Genomic DNA, 10,086 nt, shown 5'->3' with positions numbered 1-10,086 from the left:
ACAACACTACCATAGCTCTTAGGGGTGAAGGGGGCACCTACATGTGGGTACAGTGGGTTTTGGAGGGCTCCCATTTACCAGCACAAGTGTTACAGGTAGGGGGGATGGGCCTGGGTCCACTTGGCTGAAGTGCACTGCGGTACCCACTAAAAGTGCTCCAGGGACCTGCATACACGCAGGCCTCTAGGACTTGTTGCTGCTATATAACATTGGCACACCAGTTGACACCTGAAGACTAATCACTCCGAAAACGTCCTTTATTGGAAGAAGCACGCTTACTCACAGTTAACTGCAGATCAGAGGTTGTGCCCCACTGGCAACGAGTCTCCCTGGTACTGAGATTAGCAGTAGGTCAGAGCTGGCAGAATGGTGTAGAATGCCCTCTTTCAGCCACATTCAAGGTAAGAACTAAGTTCTGTAACGTGGCTAACACGTGAAAGGGATCTAAAACTGGCTTACAAAAATGGCCACTACCTCATGGACTACCAGAAACAAAACAGGGCACACTCTGACCCAGTAAGCAGGGGGAAGAGCACCATGGGAGTAGAGCCTACCAACTACCAACATCGTGAGCATTTAACACAAGCTAGTGGAATCACGGAGCCCAATACCCTACACCCACCACAATGCATTGCTGATGTGACTCTGCAGTGCGCATAACAGAAAAGGTGTCACACTCACCCGAGAGCCACATCAGAACCAGGGAAAGGCTGTCACAGGATAGAACACATTCTGCTGTCATGGAGGTGGGTACGGCATTTGAGGCTGGCATACAGGCTGGAAAAAATTTTTTTTAAGTGGGGTTTTTTTGGTGGGAGGGGGTTAGTGACCACTGGGGGAGTCCGGGGAGGTTATCCCCGATTCCCTCCGGTGGTCATCTGGTCAGTTGCGGCACTTTTTTGGGACTTGTTCGTGAAAAAATGGGTCCACAAAAAGTGACCCAAAATCGCGGTAAAAACACCTTTTTTTTTCGATTATCAGCTAAAGACGCCCATCTCTCCTCGGCTGATAACCATGCCCCCGTTCCGCCTTCACCACACCTCCGATACGCCCCGTCAATTTTACCCATTTCCGAGACGGATTGAAGTTGGAAACGCCCAAAATCGGCTTTCGATTATACCGATTTGGGCGCCCACGGGAGAAAGACGCCAATCTCCCGATTTGGGTCGCAATATAGGCGTTTTTCTCTTTCGATTCTAAGCAGGTCAGTCAGCAAAATAAAAAACCCGATAGAAGCTACTAAATTTGAGTGCCCACAGCAGCTTAAGCAGAACTGCCAAGTTGCTGTGTCCCTGGAAGGAGACTTTTTGGCCAGTTCTGGTTTTAAACATTTAAACTTACATTCCAAAGCACTGTGGGATTTTTAGTTCTTAATTCTACCCACTGAAACCAGTACAGCTGGTTCCATAATGTACCAGAATGAGTTTGTCAGAAATCCGGGATTGACCTACAGTCTCCCTCCTGGTACTGCTCTAGAGATTTTCTTCAAAGACTTTCCTTGTACTACAGTTTCTAGCACTGTAAATTCTGAGGAAAATATTCTGGATCCTCTGATAAAATGTTTTCCTCCTTGAATTCTTTGATTTATAATTCTGAATCCTTGTATGAAATTCATCATTGCTGTCATGATAGTTTGGATGCTTTCACCAGCTCTGAAGATTCCTAAATATCTGGCTTTAAGCTGTGTTTCTAAGCCACCTACTTTAAACTCCAACTCCTGGTATTCCACCCCAGGTTACACCTACCTTTGCTTAAGTGTTTCCTGCTTCCAGGACTCCAGCTCCCAATATTCCTGTTGAGAGGCCACAGCTATTTTTGCTCCAGTGCACTGGGGCTTGGAGTGAAGGGGGATTGCTCTTGTCCTGACACTGTACCATCGATATATCTGGTAAGAGGTAGGGGTGATCAGCTGCCTCCTTGGTGAGCGATGATACTTTGCCTAATGTTGGTACCAGGGGGGTTCGATGGGATCCTTTGGTGGTGGTGGTGGGGGGGATGTTATTGGGAGTTCGAGCAGGGGGGTTGGGGTGGTTTGTCATAAGCTGTCTTTTTGCTTGTTTGCTTAAGGTAGCAGTGGCTACCTCTTAATTAACAAAATTGCCATGAAACAAACATATATAAAAACAAAATTAAAATTTATAGAAAAAAATAAATAAAATTGCAAACAACACAGGAAACTAAAAATAATGAAATATTTTGCCTGCACATTCTGTAAAAGGTGTAAATGTGTGCATGTACTCTGTGCATGTACCTATGTATTTTACCTCGCCATTCTACCTCCTCTCCATCCCAACTGTGTCCTTGGAAACACCGATATGCAGATTGCATAAAGGTAAAGGTACATTTTATGCACGTGTACAGATGTGCAATTTTAAAATATATAAAATAGACTTTACCAATGGAAAATACTTTATGAAATTACTCCCATAATAGCACCATTATGTATATTATGCACATAATGTATATGCCCATAAGTTAAATGCATACACTTCCACTTGAGCAACATAGCTCACTGAGTGAGGAAACTCAATTTTACCTCCACAGTAAATTATGGTAGAGAAAGATCACCTCTTTCCACCTACCATCATCAGGTGGAAGCAGAGCCAGATGTCCCAGGTCTGGCAGGCCCTTCTCCAGTACTATAACCATTTTGATCCCTATCTCTGAGAGGGAAGAGTTTTCAAGGTGGCAGACTCGGAAGCAGCTATATATAGGAAAGAGAAAGGTGGATGCTGGAGGGAATTAAGTGGCCAACAACTGGGCAATCTGGATGACCTTTTATAAACAATATTTTCTGTGTTACTATGTTCATGGAAAGGATAGTTGGCCTATTATAGGAAATGATATAGATAGTAATGGTAGCAGAGTTCATGAAAACTGGAGAGGGGCACAGAGGATTCATTCATACAAAGAAGTGAAGGGAAGCCAGACAGCAGCTGGACCCTTCCTCATTTCATGCATCTACTTTTTTTCTACTTCTGTCCTTATTCTTCACAAAGGTAGGAGGTGATCTTAGAAGGGTTATGAACAATCTACATGTGTATGTAGTGGTGATGTACATGAGTAAATGGGCATTCATGTGTAAATAGTGATTTATGAAACGTCAGCACACAGATTTGAAAGGGATGTGTTCAGTATGTGGTTCAAATGAACCTTAAAATTATGAGGGGTACTTATTAAGAAGTCTTATAGCCATAAAGCATGTTATTGCCCCTTAATATGTGTTACAAGTCAATAGCATTACGACAACACACATTAATTTAAGTTACATGCAAATTGGGAGTGCACCTAAATTTTCACACTCAACTTTTGACGACCTTTATAGAATCAGGGGGACAGTGCACTCTAGAACTTTCAGAGATGCCTAGTTTGCCTTCTCTAGCAAATGAAAAATTTGCTTTGAAAACCAATCAAAGGCACCCATAGATGACAGGCAGTCAGAGAACACAATGGAAGTGGTAGCCCAGGCGTTATGCATGCAAGGCGGATGCCTAGGAAGCAACTTCTGGAGGGCAGTAAATAGCAGCTGCAGTCAAAGAAAAACAATGTGTCCCTGACACCACACTAACAGCACCTACTTTTACTTGCAGGAAGCATGGGCAATTTTCAAATAGTTCATTTACTCTTGTTAATGGGTTTTAAAAATTCTCCTCATTATGTATATATTTACAAAACACAGTTTAATATTTAAAAATATGATGTCCAAATAAGCTTTTTTTTTATAGAATTGTTCTAGAAGAGATGGGATTGAGATGATAATGATTTATTGACTTTAATTATGAAAATCTTTTTTTTTTTTTTGGGGGGGGGGGGCGCTGGTGGCCTAGAAGATAATTGTGAGGAGGCATTAGGCTGAAGGGTTACCTAGGGTGCCTAATACCCTTACACCAGACCTAATAAAGAGCCTGATGTTTTAAAAAAAACACCTGAATATCAGCTCTAACCAGCCGTTTTTGAAGTGGGCTGTTCCAAGGGTGGAGTCAGAGGTCAGCTGGCAGTTATACAAGTGTAAGCACTATTCAGTACTAGTGCCTGCATAGGAGACCAAATAGGTCTACATAAATACTAGTTCTAACTTTGTTCCTTTAGGGGTCCTTTTACTAAGGTGTGCTGAAAAATGGCCTGCGATAGTGTAGACGTGTGTTTTGGGTGTACGCAGATCCATTTTTCAGCGCGCCTGCAAAAAATGCCTTTTCAAATTTTTGCCGAAAATGGACATGCAGCAAAATCAAAATTGGTACACGTCCCTTTTGGGTCTGAGACTTTACTGCCAGCCATTGACACATGCCAAAATGAAATTACCGCAAGAGCCATGCGGTAACCGGGTGGTAACTCCATTTTGGTGCGTGTTGGGCGTGCATAGATGCTTACGCAGCTTAGTAAAAGGGCCCCTTAGGTATGCAGGTGCCAGCACTGAATATCGGCTAGCACTACACAGCTGTCAGTTGGACTGTAGCTTATATTTCCCCCTCCTTTTACACCAAGCACTTCTGATCCCTCTCCTGCCCCTCTGAAGCAGCCCCATCCCCCCGAGCCCCGGAAGGCTCTCTCGAGCCTACATACTGGCCGTGTTGGTCCAGTGGTCCTTGAGGCAGGAGAGAACTCCACTCACTCCTGCCCCTCATAGTGCCTAATTGAACATGATTGCCGGTAGGCAGGGTGTCAGAGCTGCTTAAGAGAACAGGGGAGGATCAGTACTGCTTCGGGTGTGGGGGGATTTGATCTGATTCGAGAGGGGGGGCAGAAGGGTGTTGGAGGTGCTTTGGGTGGGGGTGGGGGTTAGAGCTGCTTTGGGATATGTGAACTCCACCAATGAAGGTCTCAGCCAATATTCAGCTAGGACCCGCTTAAGTTTTAGTGGCCAGTAGCAGTCTGGTCAGGCCTGGATAGTCAATGCTGGTGCCCCGCACATGGCCTCACATTGAGTATCTGGAGCTAATTTAGCCGGCGACGGTCAGCATTTTAAAAAAACACTGACCGCCACCTGCTGAATATTGATTGGCACATGCCTAAATTTAGACAACTAAGTTAGGTTCCTAAATTTGTCCCTTATTTTCAGTCAGACATAGGAGCCCAAGTTTTTTAGTGAAAAGTCAATCACAATTTACTGTTGAAAAAACTAGATATGATTAGTATTGTTGTCTCAGTCTTATCATGAATTTCTGCATTTTTGAAGAATGGCAGTTATGCAATAAAAGGACACAATGATATTTCTCCTACTTGGGTCCCAACTCCATGTTTTTTTCAGTTCTTTGTGAAATGAACAGGAATCTGTGGGTTTGCATTACTACATTTATGCTGATGATGTGCAAATTATCTTTCCTGTGGTTACATCACTCGATGAAACCTACCAGTTCATGGCTCACTGCTTCCAATGCATTTCTAAATGGATGACAAATGATTTGCTCAAGGAACTCTTTTATCAAGCTGTGCTAGTAGTTCCCATTTGGCAATGCTGATGGAGCCCATTCAAAGTAAATGGGTTTTGTCGGCATTACCGCACTGGAAGCTGCTAGCACAGCTTGATAAAAGAGGCCCTAAGTTAAATTGAGAAAATACAACAGTCCTTTGGGTAGGAAGTAAAAGCATACCTTGCCCATTGTTTGGTCCCAGATTAGATGGTACATCAGGTTCAAAGTTTAGGAATTTGGAAAGATTCTGCGTTAAATGGAAAAACTCAAGTCTGGCATTTGGTGTCTGCCAGATTTTATAAGCTACGTATTTGACATCAAATTAGGGCAATTTTTCTCTATGGATGATTTACAGAACCTGGTGCATGCTTTTATTTTTTCATGACTAGATTACTGTAATTCTTTTAATTTGAGTCTTTCTAAAACTTTATTATCAAGGCTACAACTCTTGATGAATATGGCAGCTTACGTTGGGTACCACTGGTTGTTCATATTGAATTTTTGCTTTCAAGATATTGCCTGGAGGCAGTGCATCATATCTTCTACTGTTACGAAGGGTCAGACTAAATCTAGTCTCTCAGTGCTTAATGCATTTATATGTGTGAACTTCCTACTGTATCTTATACCCACCTTGTCTCATCTTATATGAAACTACTCTTCCTGGCTTATGGAACTCTTTACCTTTATAAGTCAAGAGATGTTCTCTTCTGCTAGAAATTTATGTTAAATTATTATGTATAATTATTTGGTTATGTTTCAGGATCGTAATCCTGCCCATTCTTTCTCTTTTTTGACTGTAAACTGTACTGTGCTATAGGGATTCAATGGTATACAAACATCTTTATTTATTTTATTTTATTTATTTAGTGTCATTTATATCCCACATTATACAATAAACAAGTGTTTCAATGTGACTTACAATCATGGTGTGTGGTTACAAATAAGAAATAGTTGAACTGATAGATGTGTCTTGAGTGTCGATCGATTACAGAGCGAGCGCATTTTGTCTGAGTTACTAATTGAGGACTTCAGACACTATGTGAAATTAAATGATGGAAAAAATTTAGTTGTGGAGATGAATTGATATTAAGATCGATAAGTTGCTCCTTTAGTAGGATAAGTTTCCTTAGAAGGATGAGTTTCTGTTTGGAGCGAGGGGTTTGGGTATGGCATCAGTAGATTGGTTTTGGTGTTGTCTCTTTCATTTAAGTAGATTCCTTGGGGAAATGTTTCTTGAAGAAGGTTTTTTTTAGGTGTTTCCGGAATCTGACCTTATGTCTTTTGGTAATGAGTTCCAGAGTTGTGTGCCTATGTAGGTGAAGTTTGCTACATGTGTGGTTTTGTATTTGATGCCCTGGCACTGTGAGAGGTGGAGAGTCAGGTAGATGCGAGACTTTTGATCTGAGTTTTGTGTCAGGAGGTCAATTAAATATGTCATGTAGTCAGGTGCCAATCTGTAGACTATTTTGTGAACTAGGGTACATAGTTTGAAGGCCAGCCATGCTTTGGTTGCCAATGGAGTTTTTTCATCAGCAGGTGTGCTCTGACAAATGTGGGTTTGCCGTAAATGAGTCTAGTGGCAGTGTTTTGAACTGTTTGTAGTTTTTTGAGGGTTGAGTCCTTGCAACCTGTGTATACTTCATTGCAATAATCTATGTAGGTTAATACCATGGTCTGGACCAACATGCGGAAGATGTTGTGGGAAAACAGTTTCTTATCCATTTCAATTTCCACATTGTGTGGAACATGCATTTTGTGACTTTCGTGGCCTGTTTTTCGAGACTCAGATTACGATCTAGGATGACTCCTAGGATTTGCGAGTGATCTGCTATTGGTAATTTCACTCCATCTAGAACTAATGATGTTATGTTGTCCTTGCAGTGAGGTGATGTAAGTACAAGGCATTGCGTTTTGTCTTTATTGAAGTTGAGCTTTAAAGTTGTTGCCCATAATTCCATCCTCATTCCTGATTGGATTTTGGGTTTAATTTCAGATAAATCCTTTTCAAATGGGACGTAGATTGAAACATCGTTTGCATAGATGAATGGGTTGTATCCATTTTTACTAGTGTGTTGGCGAGAGGTGCCATCATTATGTTGAATAATAGAGCCTTGTGGTACTCCATATTCAGCTTTCCAGGGAGGGGATGTTGTGGCTCCCATTTTTAAATGGTATAATTGAGATGTTATGAAGCCTTTTAGCCAGTTTAGTATGATGCCTCTGATGCCAAATTTGTCTAGCAGTCAGAGTAGTATCGTGTGAACTACCATGTCAAAGGTGCTCGATATGTCGAATTGAAGTAGGAGAATATTTTTGCCTTTAATTTCTCATCTGAAGTTCACAATTAGTACCATGAGTATTGTTTCAGTGCTGTAGCCTGGCCTGAATCCTGATTGGGATTTGTGAAGGATTAAGAAGTTTTGGAGTGTAGATAATGAGCATGGGTGTGCACCTTGAAACAGAGCGAAAAGGCACCTTGAAACAAGGCAAAAAGGCAAAAGCTGATAAGCATGTGAGCTGGAGACTCATGATCTGATAAGACATTCCTGCGTGCAAGCAGGCATGGGAAAAGAGCAATCACAATAAACAAGAAAATGTGGTTTAGCAACTTGAAGGGAAACAGATGGTACTGAAAGAAAACAGAATGATCTTTGAGAAAGATAAGTTGTTAAACCTATGTGAAGCATTGTTTAAAATAAAGGATATATAAACAGTTGACGCACTGTATTACTTCGGAGAGACAGTGGCAGAGAACACTTATGTGTAGCAGCTGCAGTTTTCCCATGAGAAACTATTAATTTTGTATTTTGGTAAGTAATAAAAATTGCTTTTCTCATACATAGCCTTCCTAGTCTTTTATCACTTCAAAATATTGTGGCTGGTACATACCGTATTTTTCGGACTATAAGACGCACCGGACCATAAGACGCACCTAGGTTTTAGAGGAGGGAAAGAGGAAAAAAAATTTTTTCCTCTTTCCCTCCTCTAAAACCTAGGTGCTCCGGTGCGTCTTGTCCGGGTTTGGACCTCCGTCCCGTACTTACAGGATTCCGTGTTCCCTGGTGGTCTAGTGACGTCGGGGCAGGAAAGAGCCCCCTCTTTCCTGCCCATCGCGCTGCTCTCCGTGCTTCTCAATGCTTTCCGACGGTCTCGGCGAGATTCAAAATGGCCGCCGAGAATCTCGGCGGCCATTTTGAATCTCGCCGAGACCGTCGGAAAGCATTGAGAAGCACGGAGAGCAGCGCGATGGGCAGGAAAGAGGGGGCTCTTTCCTGCCCCGACGTCACTAGACCACCAGGGAACATGGAATCCTGTAAGTATGGAACGGAGGTCAAAAAACGCTACCTTCGGACTATAAGACGCACCCCCCATTTTCCTCCCAAATTTTGGGGGAAAAAAGTGCGTCTTATAGTCCGAAAAATACGGTAATTGTTTTGGGGTGGTGGTAAAAAGACTAGAATTAAAACAGGAGGTAACACATTAATTGTTTGGCAACTATATCCTCCATGATTTTGATCATATGGAATATGAAGGCCATGGCCTGTAGTTCGTGATTACGTTTGCGCTTAGGTTCTCATTTTTGGGTATGGGTGTTAACATTATGTTACTATGTTTTTCATGTGGTGTGTGACTTGTTCCAGGAATATGGTCAGAGTGACTTCCAGTAGGTAGATTGGACAGGCGTCTAGCATACAGTGTATGTTGGATGATTCTTTGATAGCCTTATTTAGCCTATGGTTTGTTGGTGGGTGAAATGTTGACCATAGTCTATCTGCCATGATATGTTCATGAGAGTTATTGAGATCTTCAATAAAAGCCTTGAGTGTGGTGTTCGAGTTCTTGAGATCCTTTTTTATCTCAATTATCATGGTTTTGAAGTATTTGGCCAGTTTTCTTGCTGTCAGGTGTGGGTCATTTGTTGATGTAATGGAGTATATGTTTAACATATTGTTGACCAGTCTATATAACTTTTTAATATTTGGATGATCTGGACCTAGTTCTTTGTAGAACTTCAACTTGTCCTGCCTTATTTTTTGTTTGTAATGCTTTATAACTTTTTACCATTCTTTTCTGGTGTTGTCTGTTTTGTTTTGTCCATATTCTTTCTTTCCTTCTACATTTGTTTTTCAGTTCGCATAATTCTTTGTAGAACTGGGGGCTATTTTTTGTCTAGGACTTTTCCTCATTTTCATTAGGGCTATTGCATCTGATGTGGTTCTACATCTTTCATCCCATTCTATAAGAAAGTTGGTGGATTCCGGAGTTGAAGTCCAATAATTGCTGTATAGTATATCCCAAAATGTTTCTCGTTCTATCCTTCCATGGGATACACAAGTGGGGTGTGCTTTTTTCTCTGGCCCTTTGCTTTCTTTCCAATAGAGAGTTAGATGCAGTTTAGAATGGTCAGACCAGGGGGACTCTTCCCATTTGTGATTTCCTAATTTGAAATCTTGGTTTGGGAGGAATCTGAATGCTACTAGGTCTAGGGCATGGCCTTTTGTTTGAGTTGAGGTAGGTGGTAGTGATTGGAGATCACAGAGTTGGAGGAATTCTTTGAAGTATCTGGTGTAGGGATTGTCTCTTTGTTTTCTAAGTGAAGATTGATATTTCTGATGAGCAGAACATACGCATAGGGTAGAAATGAAATCCATACATTCGGTCTGGGCTTCTGTCC

Source organism: Microcaecilia unicolor, chromosome 3 (genome assembly GCF_901765095.1).
Source record: "Microcaecilia unicolor chromosome 3, aMicUni1.1, whole genome shotgun sequence".
In the NCBI taxonomy this organism is placed as follows: Eukaryota; Metazoa; Chordata; class Amphibia; order Gymnophiona; family Siphonopidae; genus Microcaecilia; species Microcaecilia unicolor.
Note: the sequence above shows the minus strand (reverse complement) of the source record.